Source organism: Aythya ferina (assembly GCF_964211825.1).
Source record: "Aythya ferina genome assembly, chromosome: 3".
NCBI lineage: Eukaryota > Metazoa > Chordata > Aves > Anseriformes > Anatidae > Aythya > Aythya ferina.
Window position 1 is genome coordinate 41,174,045 of NC_140298.1, and position 21,110 is coordinate 41,195,154.

The 21,110-nt window shown below is 39.2% G+C and overlaps 1 protein-coding gene across 1 annotated transcript in view; it reads right to left on the reverse strand.

The window, feature by feature from the left end:
- Positions 1-21,110, reverse strand: part of BICRAL (BICRA like chromatin remodeling complex associated protein) — a 245,051-nt gene that overhangs the window by 89,309 nt on the left and 134,632 nt on the right. The window contains exons 21-22 of the mRNA XM_084514469.1: positions 20,090-20,193; positions 17,847-17,962 (exon numbers count right to left, since the gene is read on the reverse strand). The gene's annotated coding sequence lies outside the window, so the exon portion shown is untranslated. The remainder of the gene's footprint in view (positions 1-17,846; positions 17,963-20,089; positions 20,194-21,110) is intronic.

Genomic DNA, 21,110 nt, shown 5'->3' on the forward strand with positions numbered 1-21,110 from the left:
AAGGTGGCCTCCTGCCATGCTCCACTTCCAGGCAAGTGGCAGAGGGAGGGAAGAGGCTTATGGAGGAGCATCATCTGACTGCACAGCTGTGGAAGCAGGAAGGAGCAAAGGCTTCCCAGGGCCCCCAGTGCTGAGCATCCTCCTCCTCCCATGGGCCCTGTCCAGCCCCCAGCCCTTCCATGCTCTGGGGAGACAAAGGAGGCCAAACTTGTTGCTGAGGCTAAAGGCACTCACCCTTGCACAGAGAGCTCTCTGGAGCAGGTCTGGTTTGTTGCGAGCCTGAGATATGGTGACGCTTGCCTGGCTGGAATAAAACAGCAATGTATTCTTTTCACCTCTTGTTTCTTTTCTGTACTGGTGCTGAGGAAACCCAGGCCATTTCAGCTGGTACAACAGCTTGATGTGTCGTTCAGTTCACATATCTCACATGAATCATCCATTTAATTTTGCACTCTTACTTTAGCTTTCCTAAATAAAGAATTTGGGGTGGTGTTTTTTTTTGTGTTTTTTTTTTTTTTTTTTTTTTTTTTTTTAAGGCCCCTGGGAAGAATACGTTAGATTTTACTTCTGGTATTTGTCTTTCATATGTTTCAGTGAAATTAGTTAGATCTGGAAAATGTTGCCCTTTACCTGGTAATTCAGGAAACCAAAGAAACTAATACATTTATCAAATGAGCAGAAATGGCCCTCTGGGTTTCAACAAAGTTTCCTTTTGTTGTATATACTAAATTCCAGTTAATCAATTTTCTACACATCATAATGTTTTAGAACAAAGGTTGAAATGACAATGAAACTTGATTATTATAGCTCATTGCCTGCAGAAGAGAGAAACATTTTATAGCGTCAATGTACACAGAAATAAATCCAGGAGCTCTTTTTGACAAGAAAGACCACAGTAGTTCAGTTCAGATGGTTAAAGGCTTTTGTATTGTTCTAGGGGCCAGGAGCAAGCAACACTTTAAAAATACGTATGATGAAACACGAGCATAGGAAGGTGAAAAATTATTTTTTAATTGGCATCAAAATGAAACTACCTCATAATAGAGGTTGACAAAAGAATTAAAGATGTGCCTAATAATCCACACACACTCCATATGGCATTCCTAAATCTGCTGGTAATTTATGAGTAGAGAAATGCTTTTTCTCTCTCATTCTCGCTTGTAATTTGGACACACATAGGGATACCTGATGGCAAAATAACTCATGTGTTTGTCAGAACAGCAGGTGGGGAACAAAAGGCCCTGGATATATTCACTCATTAGGGGATTCTTTCAATCTGCCTTTTTGCTGTGGTTGCTGAGTTTATAAGGGAAGCTTGGGTGCACTCTGGAAGCTGAACACTGTTGCTTGCTATGGGAGCATGCGCTATATATCCTGGTATATAGCTGGAAAACAGCAACAGCTTTGCCAACTCAGTATTTTACAACAAGGCTTACATGGTTGGTGCTTTTTGGTCGGTGTTTTGTTTTGTTTTGTTTTACCAGCTTCGACTTCTAGAAGCAAGAACAGTATTGGGGTTTTGTCTTTATAGCTTTACAGGAATCTACATTTTACCTCATGTGGTAATGAGAAAAACTTGAATATAAGACCCAAACATACCTGAAGGCATCAGAAGCAAAACAAAAGGGATCAATTACACAACTTCTAGCTTCCTAAGAAAATAGTGTTACATGTGTACATTCATATAATCCTACTGAACCCCTTCCTAAAAGCATTACAGCCCTCTGACTAATTTCACCCATATTTAAAGGGTGGGAGCAGGTCTGTGCTCGGCCCCACGAGCTATTTCCTATCTACCATTCTTCACACCAATGACACAAGGCATTCAACCACCTATATATAGGTGGTCAGTGAGGTTAGGGATCATACTGGTTGCATCTGATTGCTGAGATCAGTGATAGCTCATAGGTAAACATTCAGCTTCCTTGTAGATACACCAGATAAAATGGGGTGTATGCACCCCCGGCTCTGTGCATCTGGAGCTGAGTCCCACTCAAAGGCCCACATCTCTCAGCTATTAAATTTCTGTTTTTGTTGTTGTTGTCCTTGTTATTGCTGTTTGTTTGTTTGTTTTGTTATTTTTGTGAAAACAAGCACTGTGGTAAATAGTCTTCTAAAGAGAGAAAAGCTCCTTGTAAGGTCTAACCACAGCTTTGTGCATTTATATTAGACAGAACCACAGGGCTGTCAAGCCCTGCTGCTTGTGAAAGTACATGTTTTGAAATCTCTTAACTCTGTGTGTGTGAAATCTCACCGTGCTACACGATTTTGACACTCTATTTCCAGAACATCAGGTCTCCAAAGATGACATAGCCACTTCCACAGGGGATGAGAAAGGTGTGTAAACACCACTAGCAGGGAGTCACAGGCCTGTACCTGCAGAACTCCCTGTGTGACAGATGCTACTGCTCTGAAGATGTCAGGGTTAGGAAGAGGAGATGAACTGGTGTGTGGGAATACAGATTGCTTGTGTTCCCCCTGAGAAACAAAGCATCCCCCCTACACCATGCAAACCAGACAACGCGAGCCCCAAAAGTAAAGTACACTGACTGCCACCCCATGTCTGTCCTACAAAGGTCCGCATGCACAGCTGAGCTTCATGCTTACTTAGCAGCATAAAACACATATAAGGTATGTATCCATACAAGCCTGGGCTTTCTGCAGCTCCCTGAGCTCAGCGGGAGAAACTCAGGCCCCTCCACATACGTGTAAGCTATGGCTACAAGCCACTGATGGAGGAATATGGGGAACTGAACTTCAGCTTGTGAGGATTCCTTTCCTTTTGCAGAATATTCCCACATCACAGCTGAAGTAACAGCTGTGAACAGTTTACAGAACTCATATGAAGGAAAATTTATTTACTTTGATTTTTTGTTTCTGAGTTGTTGATATTTCAGTGATAAAGCTGCCATATATAAATATGTGTAGATGTGAACAACCACAATGCCTCTGTAGGCTCATCTACAGGGAGGGGACTGTGTCATTTCACTCCTCACAGAAACTTGGATATAAGTTTAATTTTATTACTAATCCCTGGCATAGAGCTTTATCTTCTTATTTTAGTTTCCCTGACTTTCATATGCAATGCAGCACTACCCATGCAACTCTAGGTTGCCTGCTGATGGGAGGCAGGTCCGCAGGAATGTACTGAGCCCACAGAACAAATCCAGGAGCTCTACAGAACAAAAACTTGCATATATTTTTACTTTAGGGTTCCTGAGTTTTTCAAGAGACATCACTGAGCAAATTTATAGGATCGTTCAGGAGGAGATCTCCATATACTACAATATATTCATAAATACCTTCAAAAAGAAGATTTTATCCCCTGCTGGGTGAAATACACCTTTTTACCTCTCCTTTCCTTTTGCACAAAACATGGGAAGGATGACCCTAAACTCCCAAACTGGAATACACAGATAGTCATATTTCACTAGATCTTTGTAAAACCTTTTGAACTCTAAAGGCACTGGAAAAGCAACATGCATTTCCTTTGGCCCTACCACTGAGAGGTCAATCAGCTTAGCATCTGAAGGAAAGGAGTATGATTTAAAAACTCACTATAAACCTATGGAAAGTTCATGAAGAAATAGATAAACTTCAGCCCATCTTCAGAGATTACTGATACCAGACTACAAGGTCTCTCTTCTGCATCCTATAATCCCACTTTGGCCTGAGAATATAGGACAGGCATAACCTGTCTGAAGCCGCTGACCTCTAAAGCTAGTTGCATGCAGTGCTTCTCTAAAAAAAAAAAAAAAAAAAAAAAAAGAATTAGAAAAAAAAAAAAATGGAAAAACTCAGACTGGGACAGCAAAAGGCTTCAGAGAAGGCTGACTCTATTAATTTAGTATCTGGATAAAAACTCAAGCTGTTAAACAACAAGACTCAAGGAAATGAGTCAAATTCAGGGAAAAAAAAAAAAAAAAAAAGACACAAATGACTTAAGGCAAAAAGCTGAACAGCATAGATAATGCTCACTCTACCAAGATAAACAGTTTCAGTGTCTGTATATGGCTTGGCTTTTTCGAATGAGTGTTGGGTATGAAAGGAAACAGGAGGTAGAGGAAAAGAAAGGACACTGCCTACAGGCACTAAGGAAACACGTGCAGGAGAGAAGGGAGTTAAGCCTGAGATACGACTTCTTGCATGTCCTCAAAAGTGGTGTCCCACTTCAGCTTGAAGAGCTCCTCTGCCCAATAGTGTGAGGAGGGGGGAATTTAGCAGGCAGAATTCAGATAAGACACTGTCACATACAGATGCTCAGAAACCTCATCATAAAATCCTCCAGGGTGGAGGAATATATCAGACAGAAATAAGTGCAGACCACTTATTTCCCAGAAAAACACATACAGTAATATTTTTCACAGATCTATTCCTACAGAACTGGCATTATTTATGCAGCAATAGATGAGCACCTCACTAGTGATTATATGTTCAATGTGCAATAAAAGTAATGAATAGAGGTCTAGAAGATCAGTCTCACCAGCATTGCATCTCTGACATAAATCAGCAAAAGCAGTTTCAGCAGGGAATTTAATTCTGGACAATCAAGAGATATGCAGTAGTACTCCTTATTCACAAATATAAGCAATGCTTTTGCCCTAAAATATGGGACTAGTAACACAAAATACAGTAGCCAAGAGTAGATTTCTTACAGTGTCTATGTATCTGCAGAGAAAAAGGGAGGAAGAGATCAATACATGCACAGTACTCATGTATATATCAGATCTTCTGATCTTATATATCTTCTGATCTTCTTGGACTTGAGCTTCAAGCCTCTTCAAGCAGTATGGTGGAACCACAAAAAGCGATCCCTTCAGGTGTTTCCTTCCATAGGGAAAAGGAGAAGGTTCTATGGAATGACAGATGGAGCAGCCCTGCAATTAGCCACTGTACGGAAATCAACTTAACCATATACTGGGAAATATCCAAGACTGCTTCTAGTGCTCTATATCATTGCATGGAGGAAGTCTGTTCTACAAAAATGTGAAAAGATTTCAAACCTAAATTCATCTCTATTCGATCTTGTACCTGGAAGTGTTATTAAGATGGGCTCTTTCCAGAGCTTCTGTCATGAAAAACCTAATCAACATACACCCAGACAAAAATCTGTGCTCCATTTTACACCAAGCTGAAGCAAAGCTGCAAGTACTAAATGATAGAGCCTTTTTTTTAAAAAAAAAAAAAAAAAAAAAAGTGTTAAATATACACAAAGGAGTTTTTGTTCATAGATTATGGGAATGATTATTCTTTGGGACCTCTAGAACTTCAAAACTGCTGGATAAATACTCGAAAACATGAGTTTTGATGATCAGTAGTTTTCTTCTGGGAATTAAGGATATTCAGTTCTCAGCAGAATGGAGTTGCTGCCACAGCTTCTATTACTTAGGAATGGGTTATTAGCTCCTTTAGCATTCCCTAGTTCCACTAAATATGGTAGAATTAACCAATTTTGTCTGTTCCTACATCTAAAATATTCTCTCAGAATCTTTTAATGCAGAACTGAAGGTCTTGCGTGTTAGTCTGTGGGTAGCCTTTGTACAGTATGGCACAGTCCATATTTCCTGCACTCAAATTCTGCGATCGCCAAGTACTGTGGAGCAGGGCTGAGAATTTATCTTGTAGTTAATATCAATCTTATCAACAGAGGCAAGATGTCAGAGAAGCTAGTGATCGACCTGGCCAGGAAGTCCATAAATCTTTCCATGACATTCCTGTGAAATTTCCACCAACACAAACTGCACAGACAGAAAGAGTCCATGGGGTAACTGCAGTAGATATGAAATCATGCTCATTCTTTCATCCAGCACTGCAGAGACATATCATGCTAATTCTTACACATTACCGCTTAGTTATGATCATTCTGTTTGGCTTGGCAAAATAGTTATAAAAACAACAGAGAACTATCACTGGGGAAGAGGGGGGACTTAGATCATGTTCCCATGTCATTTTTCCATGATTTCTGTTAAAAGTATAATTCCTGCTAATAAATTGTTAGGACCTATTAAAACTATGGTACGAAAAATCTGCAAGATGGAGAAAGAGAACATAAAACCCTTCCAGCTAAGATGGAGCTCACATATATAAAACATGCCATTAATATTGCCATTGCTTTGCACTTCTGACCTTTCTCTGCTGAAGTAGTCATGATACCTCCCTATTGTGGAATGCATAAAGATACACATATAAAGATATATATGCATATATATAAATAATACTCTGTAATGAAAGAGTATTTTGGTACTGTATGAGAGAGATGTGGGGAGCATCCTATAGGTCTGAAACTGGACAAATAGCAGTGAGATAACATATCAGAATGGTATTTTCATATAGGAGAGTTCCAAAGACTCATATTTCATTCTGAATGCAAAGAAAATGGAAGTTCTCTTACAGCAAAAATCCTGGGCAGCACCTATTGCCTCAAGGGGGTTGTGAATCATAGGTGATGTGAAAGCCTATGCTTCACAAGAGAAAATTTCAGTAATGTTTATTTTTATCATACTTATCTCAATCTAAATGTGTTATTCTTTATACTATGCAAAGGAATGTGTATGGAAGGAGACTGTACAAGAAAGAAAAAAAAGTTGAAATTTTCACTAACAAGGCACGCAGAGAATAAAAGACCTCAGAAAGGTAAAGAAACTGCCTAGACAAGTGAGCAGCAGAACTACAAGTTTCTTCACAAGCAGTCCAGCATTCCCTGCATTGGATCATTCAGCCATCTACGGAAACCAGCCCCTGTATGGGTAAACTTTGTTAGCATTTCCATCCATCACTACACTGTTCTTTGATCAAGAAAATGAGAAAGCTTCGGGGGATGGGAGAAGAGAGTAGATTTTTTTGTAACAATCCTACTAGCCCTAACTGGTGTATTCCAATATGAACAAGGTCTGTTTGGCTTGGTCTGAAACTCTCAATTCATGCAAAAAACTCTTTGAGGTTCCTAAAACTCTTGCATAAAATGTAATCTATACTCTAGCCAACTATTTTACAAACACTATTCTTTAGTATGAAATGGTTAAAAATTGCTAAAATTAATATAATGTTAAGAATCAAATTGTTTAGAGAATCAACTATATCTACATTTTGCTAACAGTAAACACTAATTAACAATATCTGCTAGCATTAACATACATCAAAACTGTTCCTTTTCCTCTCCTGGGCACTGCACTGGAAAATATCAGAACAGCAAAAATATTTGGAATGTTTCTATTTTTTTTTTATTAATGATAAAATATTGGATGTCAACATGCAATGCTTTGTGCATTGCATCAGACAGCTCTAACAGTAATTGTGATGAATGGGAGTAGAAGGGCCAAGGTTACAGGCATTTAAGAAGGCTCTGTGGATTGAAAATATTAGGATTGATTAAAGGTCAAATACTTTATGGATTTATCAGTGTTGTATACATTTTCTCATGACACAGAATCACTTACACTACCTACAAAATGAAATAGAAAAGAGCTGCAAATCAGATCATTTTTAAGTCTTTAACTTGCATACCGGCTTAGCCACTGAGTGTAATTAACAGCACTGAAATGTTTTGATTAGTCAAGCAATAAGCCAGCCAAGCCCCCACACCCCACCCTCCAATAATTCCTTCAGCTCCATGCGTGCTCATAGGTAACAGTCATTCTCAATTAATATTTAGTGTTTACAAACATATCAGCTGGAAAAAAGATGTGTTATTACAGTGTTATTTAAAAGCTATATTTACTTAAACAGATAAATTTTAGTCAATAGACAATCTCTAACATGATAATTCATCCATGCAATATCTTCCTTGCTTACTGGGAAAATAATTTGAAATGGATATCTATACGTTCATTATCTTTGATGCCAAGACTTTTCTAGGATCTAGACAAGTAAATGACTGTCTCCATTTATTTCACTGTGGAGCTGAACTGGCCTTCCTGAAGTCTGTATGTTGATTAGGACAGCACAGAAGCAGCTCAGAACACAGCAACCTGTGAAAAAAAGGACTTTAGACCAGGAGCTTTCCAACATTATGCAAGACAACTCTGCCAGTTTTGGTAACACCAGGACTGAACTGATAACTCAAACTCCAGAACATAGGTAAATAGGGAACTTTTCAAAATCTTTTTAAACAAGCAATATTAGATCGACTTCAGCAGCCCTATTTCTTGTGCTTCAGAGCCTGGTGGAGATCCCCAAAAGGAGGGATCACTGCTTTTGGTAAGTTCTGCTCAGTGTTGCTCTACATCAGTGGCCCATCAAGGAGCTTTTTGGTGTCCTCTCAGCACAGCACGACCTCCACATTCAAATCCTGGATTGGGGCAGTGCAAAGCAGTACACTGCACCTTTTGAACCATAAAAAACTGACAACGTTGGAAGTAGAAACTTAATAGGAATCTCAATCTTGTGCTTTTTAGGATAGTCTTTGCAATGTATATGTCATGCATTTGCACAGCTGACAAATACCTAGGGGCTCTGAGAAAAGAGAGAGGGTTTTTAAGCCAAGCTTTTCTTTACATAGGTCATGATTTCCTTCTGTTCTGAAAGGCACTCACAATGCTGAGCTCCTCTCATACTACTGACAGTCATCTTCACCAAAAAATTCTTCCCAGTTACCTGAGTTTCCCAAAAGATGGCATAAATTGCTGTGTAACTTACCACCTAAGGCTTAACATGGAGAAATATTCAAAAGATCCAAGATCCTTAATCAAAAGATCCAAGAAGAAAGGCCCCTGTGGGACAGACTACTTGTAGCTAGATTAAGCTCATCTGAGCTGAAAGCATCTTCGTTTGCACAGGGTAGTTCTAGTATTAGCCTTGTGTTCTTTAATAACTGGGCAAACCTTGTTCTCAGGTACACTGAGGGGTATGAGATCCAACCCCAAAGGCTTTGCATTCATGAAAAGGATTGAAAGGGTGGTTTGAAGTGTGTGTCTGTCTCTTCTCTGGGTCAACAGCAGTGAAGAATAGGCAGAGTGTGCACTGGGGCCATTCACAGGGACCTCTACAAGGGATAGAAGACTTTTTTGCATTTGAACAACTTCATCATTTGCCCATTCTGTCTCCTGCAAGAAGAAGCTGGTCTTCCTGGTTTTCTGAGAGTATGGATATGCATCTTCCAGTAAATACCTGGCCCTATAACAAGAGCTTTGGGATGCTTGCAAGAGAAACAAGAATTAACACAATAGAACAGAGGAAACCAAGTTTAAATTTTGGTCTCTAGCATGTGCCAAATTGTTGTAATTATGATTCTATTAAATTTGTAGCAAACTCCCAACAGGTGGACACATAAAAATTCAGATTTCTCTCCTAAGCAAGGAAGCTTTAAAGAATAACACCCAGTTAATAGAATAACATTTGATTAAAGCAGGCTTGAATATCCTAGCTGTAAAGATTAAGCACAGACATGTGTGTCACACATGATGCAGTGAGTAAATGATGTAATGTTGATAGACCCATAACAACAAAAAAACATTCCAATACTGCAATTTGGCAGGAAGTTTGATACCATGGAAAATACAATCACATGGATATAACTTGCATGGTGTGTGAATCAGTGTCCTGTTAAAAATAATATTTATCAGAAACTATCCAAAATATTTAATTACATTTCAAAACAACTGCTTTCCTTTTAAAATAGCATTTCTTTAAGCAGGTTTTTACTGTGCAATCTAGCTTTCATAGTTCATTGTGTTAGGGCAATGTTATAAGCTGCAAGCTGTTTCACATGTAGTCATTTATCATATCCTTGTCATTTAAAAAAAAAAAAAAAAAAAAACTTTCTCAGAAAAAGAGGTCCAGCATGATTTTGCTTTTCTTTAAAATTTGAATTTAGTTTATATCACAGGATCCTTGCTGCGCTGAGAGTTTTCAGGGGAACTGAGTCATTCAGTGGTCATTTGCTGGGTCAGGAGTACCAAGAAAGCTGAAAATTTTAAACAAAAATTATATGGAGGTATCTGGAAACTGTGGTAATAAGCAACATGGTTTTACCAAAGACAGATCATCCAGACAAAGTTTGTAGCTTTGTTTAGAAAGTGAACCAGTCTCACAGACAAAGGAAGATCTCTCTGTCTAGGCTTCTGTAAACATTTGATACAGGGTCAGAGAGTAATTTACTAGGAAAAATGGAAAAATAATCAGGATTAACAGGGAACTAGCTAAGAGGAATGAATATCTGAGAAGTTTTATTGGCTCCATAGGAGGCTACCCATGGAGCTGATCACAGTTTAGTTTTGGGACTGAGTATGTTTGATGCTTGCAGCAGTGTCCTTAGAATAACAAAATGAAACTGTGATGATAAAATTTGCTGATGACTGCCAGTACAGGAGTGTCAGAATGACATCCCAAAAGACCTTGAGGTCATACAGTTAATGGAAAGGAGATTAAATTGCATTGTATGAGATGCAAGATCATGTATGGAAAGAGAAATAACAAGAACTTATGATGTAAGCAGTGTGTCCAGCTGCCAGAAACAGGTCCTCTTTGGTTATTCCCATGGACCCGTGCATTCAAATCAAATACAGAATGCTATTGAGCTGTCACCGCAGTGTAGCCCTCAAAAAAAAAAAAAAAAAAAAAAGCTAAACAGGATGAACCCAAGCCTTATTCAGCAAGATATGTCCACAGTGAAACAGAAATGCAGGGGTTGCACAAGCTATTGCAGAGAACAATCAGTGTTAAATCATAATGTAAATTGTTTTTGACAACAGTGCTTAAAGAGCTTGCCAAACGAGCCATGGAGAAGGCCTTCTTGCTTCAACTACAAGAAGCACCATGTTTACATGCTCTCATCCTGATGGGGGACTTCAACTACCCAGCTCTCTGCTGGAAAAGCTACATAGCACGCAGTAAGTATGGAGTGTGTTGAGGATAGCTTCCTGGTCCAGGTATTAGACAAAGCAACCAGAGGAGAAGCGTTACTGGACCTGGTGCTCACCAATGCAGATAAACTCATTAGAGGTGAAGAGTGGAGACAATCTGGGCTGCAGTAACCATGCCCTAGTTGGGTTTGTGATTTCAAGGAATATGGGCCTGGCAAAGAGCAAAGACAGAACCCTGAACTTCTGAAGAGTGAATTTCCAGCTGTTTAAAGACCTAGTGGATGAGATCCTCTGGGACACTGTCCTTAGGGACAAAGGAGATGAACAGAGCTGGCAACTCTCTAAGGATGTTTTCCTTAGACCACAAGAACTTTTCTTCCCCCTGTATATGAAAATGAGCAGGGAGGGTACACAACCAGGATGGCTGAGCAAGGACCTGCTGAGCAATCTGAGGCACGAGAAGGAAATACCCAGACAGTGGAAGCAGGGACACATGGCCTGGGAAGAGTACAGGGATGCTATCTGGATGTGCAGGGATGGGATCAGGTATGCCAAGGCACAGATGGAAATGAGCTTGGCAAGAGATGCAAAGAATAACAAGGGATTCTCTACGTACTTTGGTGGTTCTGATGTAAAAAAGCTCAACATGCAGTGCAAGCTTGCAGCCCAGAAGACCAACAGCATCCTGGGCTGCATCAACAGAGGAGTGGCCAGCAGGGCAAGGGAGGTGACTGTCCCCCTCTGCTCTGCCCTTGTGAGGCCCCACCTGGAGTGCTGCTTCCAGCCCTGAGGTCCCAGCACAAGAAGGAATTGGGGCTGTTAATGCTGGTTCAGAGGAGGCCATGAAGATGACAGGACAGAGATGAAACTGCTTGCACTGAATGAGGTTACCTGGTCACTAAGCACAACCTGTCTACAGCTACACCAAGCTCCTCAGCTGAAAAACAAAGTGTGCCTGAGAGTTTCTCAGTTGCAGGGCTGCTTTTTCTTTTTTACCAGATCAAGCCCATTTAAAATTTAGCTTAGATAAAAAGCCATGTACTAATACCCACAGAGTAATTAATATCTTGTTAGGCTTCAAATACCCAAAGAGCAGGTGGATTTGGGGTATCTACACTAGAGCCAACTTCCAAACTTTAAACAAACTGTAACCCAAAATGCTCAGGGACAGCTCCATAGCGGATATACCACTTGCCACTTTGAGTCCACCCCTGGAAATTAAAATATTCTTTCTCAAGCTTTTTTTTTCTAAACCACAAGCAGGCCTGAACTCAATTTGTTTTCACATGAAGCCAGCTTGGAATATTGCTCCTAAATACTTTCTGTGCATAGCACAGTTAAATGACAAGGACATCCGACTTCCCAGTTCACGTGCCTTTTTTGAAAATGCTCATATACACACCATATTTAAAGGTTTGTGATAATATGAGAAACGCACACTGACAAAGCTATCTGTGAAAAGAAGTGTTTGGGGGTCTGTTGGCTCCTTGCTTTCAGATGAAACCTACAAAACATTCTCATCCCCAGGCGTCTCTTAATGACGATTATCAAAATCCATAAAATGGTCATAGTGAGAAATCCATAACATACATCCAACACTAGAAAGGAGATATTAGCTAGCACAGAGAAACAAGGAGTTTTATTGTCTTGAACATATCATACAATGCACACTTAATTCATTGATTTACTTTTTCTTATAGTCTTATCCTTTTATATTATTACAGCACTTCAGAAAATCTCAAGGTCCAGGGGGAAGTTTAATGTTTGCTGTTCTGGGATCATTTGAAGCCATGCATTCAAAGAGGACAAAATCACTTTTAAGTCTGCCTGTAGGAAATCTATCTTGGCAACCAGACAACTAGAATTAGTTATTAAAGGCATGTCAAATGAATAAAGACACCTCTGTAAGGAAAACCGCAAAAGCATTTACTTTTTCTAATATGAATAGTGGGCTAATACCAAATCAGCTTTCATTTTCCACTCTCCCTTCACCTCCTAGACCAGAGGTCAGATCCAATAAAGACTAACGCAACTGAAAATCATTTTGTTTTTTTGCATCTATTACATAGCAGATGTATATTAAATAGCACTGCCTGGAAATGAAGCAAACTCACATAATCTGATGTGGCAATCTCCTTGTGGAACTGGTTCACTGCAAGGCAAAGAAGTCTGTGGTATTATTAAAGGTCAGGAGGAACACCAGAAAGTGTGGGTTTTTAACCCAAAAAAAAAAAAAAAAAAAAAAAAAAAAAAAAAAAAAAAGTAAGCTTTCTAGTTCTGTAATGAAAATTAAGATACTGAGACAACTGTGTTCAGGAGCAGTCTACCCTTTTTCCCTTACACTGAAAAAAATCCTTTAGTCAACTTTGTGGCTGACAGAGTCTGGAGGAGTGGGAAATATTCCTGGTTTTACCAAAGATTTGCTACGTGATACCTTCTAAATTCCTTAGATCAAAAGAAGGGACTTTGGGATCTCCCTCTTTATGGTGCCTACATCAGAAAGCAAGACCTCTGTGCCATGTAACTGTTACATCTGACCCTGCAACTTTACTTGAAAATGTGTAATTTATGTACATACCTGCTGTTTTAAATCTTCCTTATCAGAATACAGTCAGATTTGACCAAGATCCAAAAGCAAGTGTAATCTTTTTCTAGACTTCTTTGTTAAATGCTGGATAATGTCTAATCAGAAAGGAGCCAGAAAACCCATGAGTGAGCAAATGTCTATCCCAATCTGGTATTTGTTGAAAGAAGCATCTACAGATTGTGGGTTTAGTTAGATCCACTAAGTCAGGGATATTTATTTGGAACAAAGTACCCTAAAAAATGCTCTAGCTGTAGATACAAAAATAAATAAATAAATAATAAATTAGGTGAACTGTTGTGACATCAGGTAGCAAACACAGTTACTAAATTTCTCAGAACTGAACACTATCGAAGGCCTTCTTTCTAGGAAAAATATACTACTTCTAAGACATGCAAAATAATTCACCTGCTTAATGAGATACACGGGAAAAATAAAAAACATGGGAAAAGGAAATCTTGTGGAAGGAAAAATACTTCAGCTACTTATAGAAGAGCTGCAGGATAGCTATCAAACACTCATTTAGAATGCTTTTGAAAAGGAAAAGTTCCATCTATTTAACCAAAAAAACAAACAAACAAACAAACAACTTTTAATTTACAATTGAGTAAAACACAGCCCAAAGGTGTTTCCACCCTTTCAACTACACATCAGCTACATAAACCTTTCCATACTTGCTAGGTATTAGCCTCTTCATGACTTCCCAGAGGTTAATTTCTCAACCTTCCTCAGAGTCTTACAGCTCAATGTTATATATGCCACCAATACCCCTTGCATTGTCCCAGGAAGGAAAATCCTCAGCCATACAATGTACCAAGGTAAACACTGGAAAAAATCATCCCTGATTTCTCATAGCATGTGTTGACTTTTCTTTGCATTACACTCACAGCTTAGCTCCAAGGAATTTCTCTATCACTCAGTTCAGATACAGCTAACAGAGGGAATCCATCTGAAATGCCTGTTGAAATTAACTCTTTGGAGCCAGACAAAACTGCCAGGGAGGATATTCTCTAATTCTTTTCTCATTCCTACTCATAAACAGCAAGATCACAAAGTCATCTAGTTTGGCTTTGACTCTTTCTAATGCATGTATACCACACAGCACAGAATTACCTTGGATACTTTGGTACTGAATCTACTGCATTCTGTTTTGCTGACATGTATTCCAGATACCCCCAGTGTCAACTTGAATATGTCAAGAAAGGAGATGTCACCACTTATTTGGTATTTTGTTAACTTTGATGAACCTTTCTGCAGCAATGACCATCAGTCCTGAAGACGTAGGTTGACAACTGCTGGGCATGTACCTTCACACCTCTCTATTTCCTGACTGTTGACCACATTACCCTAATGCAAGACCTGAGCACTAGAGGCCTTTTTCAGTTGTTTTTCATATCCTGGAATGGCACAAAGTTTCATTTCTGAATCTTAGCTCTTTGCTGATATGGTGCTCACTATAACAAAGGATTTGTTACATACTGCAGCTCCCAGAATGTCAGCAAGGGTGTGGTGTATTTACATGAAGACACCACTCTATGGCAATCACCACAGCATATCAAAATAGAGGCCCACTGCTCCTATGTAGGCCATCTTTGTCTCGAAGATGAGAAATAATAGCCCAATATTTCAGCAGTAAATCATATAATTATTTAGATTTAAGATATAAGTTCCTTCCTAAACCTCCTGTAGAAGGTTGTTTCATGTCCTGAAGCATGAAGATTTAAACCTTCTCTATCACAAATTTGAAAGTACTTTTATTCAGATGAGTCTTGAACATTTAAAAAAATCTAGTTGATAAAGCTTTTTACCTGTTTTGATATATTTTTTGCATGAAAATATCAGGTGAACCATAGGTATGTATAAAAATATAATGTCTTTGGTGACTTTTTTTTATGGGTATCAATGCACATTTACTTGCAAAACACTGAGCTGGTTCTGGATATCTCCTTGTTGCTATAATGAAGATCTCTTTTGCTTTGAAAACATACTCAGAGTCTGTGGCATGCTGGCAGCCTACAGCACTATTCTGCTATTTCAACTTCAAAGCAGTCACCTTTCAAAAAGGGTGGCTAGTTGTGCTCACAGGGAGAAAACTACTGATGCTAAAGGTGGAGATATCCCATTTAAGCAAGCCTGAAGGAAGTATGTTTACTGAAGGAAAAAAAATATCTAAATTTTCTTGTGAAAATCAGTGAAAGGAGTGCTCTGCTTTGTAATGCTGCTCTTTATACAGAGATCTCTTCAAGAAACAGCCATAGTACAAGGCTTCAAAGGAACAGTTGCAAAATTATTTTGATGTTAACATGCTGCTTATCACACACACATTTTTTCTGTCAAACTTGATTCACAGCCAATCAGATATACCACAGGAAATCAGGGAAGGAAGGAGGGCTCCTAGCATCTCTCCTTCTACTTTCCATAGGGCACAGTACAAGGAACAGCACTCTTTCATTTCAACAGATTACACCAAACTTCCACATTATTATAACTCCACCACTGAGCATATGCTTAATTTCCTGTGCATCCGCAAAGTACCAGTGTCCAACAAGGCTAGGCAATACAGCTTGCAGTATTTTCTCACATACCAAGACAATAAGGAACCACATAAGTTGTCCAACAGATGTCTGCTGTTAAGATGTGTTTTTAATAACAGAAGGACAAATCTAATAAACAGAGATTTTTTATTATGCGTTTCAAGTTGTTGTCTCTAGTGCTTACAATGGCATTGCATATCTGCTGTAAATTGCATAGCAGTAAATTAGAAGAGAAACAAAAGGAGTAGATCCAGAAGGCACTCCTATTCCTCTCATTAGTATTTTGTGGGCTTAGAAACTAAACAAAGTAAAATTAATGTGCAAGAGGGCTTACATGCCATAATGAATTTATAAAATTAATTTCCCAGCCTTCTGAATCCCCTTTACTTTCATTGATGTGTCTCCCTCACAATTCAAAACAAACAAACAAACAATGTATTACAATCTGAACTGCTGAAAATGAATACATGCTCAAATTATAGGCTACTCTGTTTCTAGTTTGTTTATTAAAATAAAAGCAAATATTTCAGGAGGAGGAATATGTGCTTGCAACAATTTGCTCACAGCATTCTTGATGGAATATGACGCCTCAGAGAAGGCAGTATGTGAAGAATTGGGGTTTAGTCATAAGTACAGAACTGTATTCTACATCATAACATGCCAGACACATGAGTAAATAGGTAGAAAAGTAAATCATCAGAGAAAGAGAGTGCAGCATCATATATTATCAGAGCAGATAGAAGGTGTGCTCACTTTTTCCTCTAAAATGAAAGGTTTTTTTTGTTTGTTTGGTTTGGTTTGGTTTGGTTTGGTTTGGTTTTTTACCCAGGTTTAATAAAGAGGTCCTTGTACTTTTAGAACTGCAGAATGATTTCTATTATTCTGATCTCTGTTTTCTTCTAATTTTCACTTAAAACATGAACAATTTGTACACAAAAATATCTGAGTTTTTATAAATGCATGCATTGTCATGCTCCATACCTACCACCTCTTGCCACTGCCACTGGAAAAGACAATGCTTAGGACAAGCTCACACTGCCAATTTGCAAGCTGGCAAAAAGCTGGTAATGGTAACATGAAGCTAGCATTAACACTAATGTGATATCAAGGGTTTTATACGCAAAGCAGTTTTTCTCACATTTTTTAATCACAAGTTATGGCTGCAAGAGACTGTGGCTATTACCAAATAGATTCTTTCTGTTAAACTTCCTTTTAATATATTTGAGGCTCTTTACAACCCCTAAGCAATAACATAAAATAACATAACATAAAATAACATAACATAAAATAAATAGAGAGATAAGTGCCACTGACCACAGCAGTCCCACAGAAGCAAACTTTCCACAGATCTGAAAAACTAGTGATAAACAGTTTCATCTTTGGGTCATACATACTATATTTCAGGAATTGTGATTCCAGTTTAGCACACATTTTTTTAAAAAAATGGGTCATGTGAATAGCCTAAAATAGCACAGAATAGCATAGAACTTTGTGCACAGAATCCCAGCCAAAGGCTATGATTTCCAGTGCACACTATAATCTCTTTTATATTTTTGCATTTGTGCAGCTTATTCCTATTCCTAACTGAATATTTCACTTCAGCTCTGTATCAACTGAACATTTCTAATTTTTCATAACAAATGATACAGTACGATTACGCTGCATTTTAGCTCAGAGCTTCCTTGGTGGTAGTGCACTAACACTGGCATTGCTTGATGCTGCAGGGAGAGCAGAGGGAAGACAACTACTTCAATTCAAACCATGTGAAAGCCAATAGCTGCACGAGTGCCTTGTTCTGCTCGACAGTCCAATTTTGGAAGATTGTTTGAAGAAGTAATGCAATCCATTTGCTCAGTTTCTCAATAATTAGGACTGACAGTCCTGCACTACAACCGCTGTACACAACATTAGTGCTGAAGCTTTACTCACAGTAAAGTATGGTGGGGGAGGTGGCAGTGAACCTTATTTTTAAGTAGCTTGATGCTCTCAAGTTCATTGTTCCTTCTCCCTTGTATGTGTTCCTTCCTCGGGAAAATGTTAGTAGCCTGCCAAAACAACAACAGAACAGGAACATTATGAGCAGAGACCAACGCTGCTGGCAAAGCAGCAACAGTCACATGTGATAGCTGAGAACCCCCAGAGCTGTTTTAGCAGGTGAATTGGAGGGATGACAGCCATGCTTCAGCACATAGATTACAATGCCTATTTACTTGCTTATATTTTTCTTTCCCATCCTCAGCTTCTCCCACTGTAAAAACAAGGAAACATATAAACTTCTGGCAGGAACACTAAACAGAGTTACAAGAAGGTAAGGACCTGCACCTTAAGATACATATAAGTACACTGCCCATCTCTTGGGCAGACCCTGAGTCTTTTGCAGGAATAGACAGGCAAAAGGCTGGAAGCTCATCGTGCCCAGGCCACCAGCTAAGATCAGACCCAGTACTGCTGTATGCTGTACAGCAGTGTAAGAGCAGACCAAAGGGACTCAGCACAGCTTATGTGTACAGCTCCTCAAGCTGCCAGTAAAAAAGTAAAAGAAAATGAAACGTCTAAATGTCTCCCTCTCCAGTGGTAACAGAATTTGGTGCTGGAACAGTTAGCCTGGAGAAAAGGAGGCTCAGGGAAGATCTTAACGATGCCTATAAATACCTGAAGGGCAAGTGCAAAGAGGACAGAGCCAGGCTCTTCTCAGTGGTACCCAGCACCAGAACCAGAGGCCATGGGCACAAAGCGGAGCACCACAGGAGGTGCCCTCAGCACCAGGCAGCCCTTCTGTGCTGTGCGGTGATGGGAGCACTGGCACAGGCTGCCCAGAGGCTGTGGAGCCTCCTTCTTGGAGATGTTTGACATCCAGCTGGACACGGCCCTGGGCAGCCTGCTTTGGGTGTCCCTGCATCAGCCTTCAGAGGCCCCTGTCTGCCTCAACTGCTCTGTGGTTCTATGAACAAAATTTGATAGAAACACTCCTCAAAACTGTGTGTAAAGCCCATTCCTAAAGCCACCCAAACCACACAGAGACTTTGCGTAAGAATGTACAGAGTCTATCAACTAGACAGGTCTCAGTTTGATGCCAGTTTGCCCAGTGGTTGCCTAACTAAATCAAAAGTAAGACAAACCAACTTACTACATTCCAAAAGAAGTTCTGTTTCTAAGAGCACACATGAGGAAAGGTAGAAACAATTCCCTATTCAGGTCCCTAATGCTTAATTCAAGTGCCCAATTCACTAATGATGTTGCAGACAGACATAAATTATCTCTCTTTACTCTTGAGTGAATGGAGAGACACAGAGGTTATTCACACTGAGGCTTTGCCTTCGTCACAGAGCAAAGGTTTGTATTTTACTATGGGGTGTACTCATCAGCTCAGTGAGGTATTGCTGCTAGAAAGAAAATCACAAGAAGGAGGCACCATACAGCCCTTACCTATCTGGGAATAAAAGTTAGCATTATGTTGTCTCCACTGGGATTCAACGTGAACAATGACATGCAGTGGGTAGTAATTATTTGTGGGATATGTATTTTAAATGGTGAAGAGCAGATTTACCTCCTGATATAGGCTGGCTGGATAACAAGATAGCAAAAGCTGCTGTGAAAGTAACCTGAGAATAAATGTGCCTTCTGCCAAGCCCTGGCTGTGATATCCTTATATAGTAGCATCATCAATTTTGAGACTTCATTGCCCTTCTATGACTTTCTGAGCAGGAGAGGATATGTGGCTAATCACTTCTCCTGTGTTGTCTATTATGTGTAAAACTTGTCCAGAATTATACTCAGTGGTTCCTGATAACTCATTCTGGCGTAAGACCTAGGTATCTTCTGGTTACTACCATTTCTGTAATCATTCTCACCTTAGCTGGTTACACTGATGAAGGCATTGGTTTCAATCTCAGTCTCACTGTAACTCATACTAGAAGAGCCTCATTACTTTCATAGTTACTACTGTCTGACAGTAGTGTAAGTGGAGAGACTTGTTTTTGTCTATAACTTAAATATATATATATATATATATATATATATATATAACTTCTTGGGAAACATCAGAAATCTGATCTGAAAGATATAACAAATTTTTTGAATGCAGACTGGTCCCTTGAAAAGATTTGCACACACTTATCACGCTACCACTTTGATGGAGCAGTTCAGACATTGAAAACGTAATGTTTTTTGACCTTTTAATCAATTCCATTTTGCAAGTACTCCATCTGAGAACCACAAAGGCTATTTACGGGACCCATTCTCTGGAGCTGATGGAAACTTTCTGTCAAATAAGCATCTGCAGAGACAGATAAAACACATAACGACAGGTTATGTTTGTGGAGAATCTGAATGCATTGAAAAAATAAACCTGGACCTGAAAGCAGATGAGTTAGAACAAAAGGACCCAGGAAATATGTAAGGCAGCAATTAGAGCTGTATTAAATAGAGCTATTATATAGAACTATATAAATATTGAGGAATTTAATCAAACCAGACAGTCTAATCAATGAAAAGCATGCCACATGCTTTCTGGATAATTGCATTTCCCTCCCCCCCACTTAAGGTAATTGCATTCCTACAAAGCTCAGACATCTAGGGCTACCATCATTTTCATATTTGTCACATGGGACTTCATCCTCATTCTCCTGAAGTCAGCAGCAGCCATCAGTGATTTCAGTAGAATCAGGAAGGACAGTGATGATGGATGAGTAAGTGACAAGTGGATTTCCATCACAAGCAGCTCCATCACCTTTTATTTTGTTGCCTTTCCCTAGAAGAAAGAATTACCCCACCTGGTGACATACACAACCTGAGTATTTCTTCATGGTAATGTGTACTTGGACACCATGCAAATAGGTATCTTGTGCACCACTCTCCTTCTCAATCTGGTACAACTATGTCATTTACTCAAAAGTGGTGAGGAGACAAGAATTAGGTATATATACATCTTAAAGCCAATTTGGACAGAAACATGGAAACAAAATCATTCATTAAACAAATGCACCAATGATAGTTATTTGCCAGTTCTGTATCTACGGTGCTTTAATCCAGTGAGATGGGTGAAATGCTTTAGCGATGCTTCTGATCTCACACCTGAACCAGTACTTATAGGTGTGATGTTAAATTAAGTTAATTTAAGCATAATCTAAACAAAACAAAGGAAAAATAAACAATTTTTATTTCTGTGTATACCTACAGTTCCCAAAATTACAA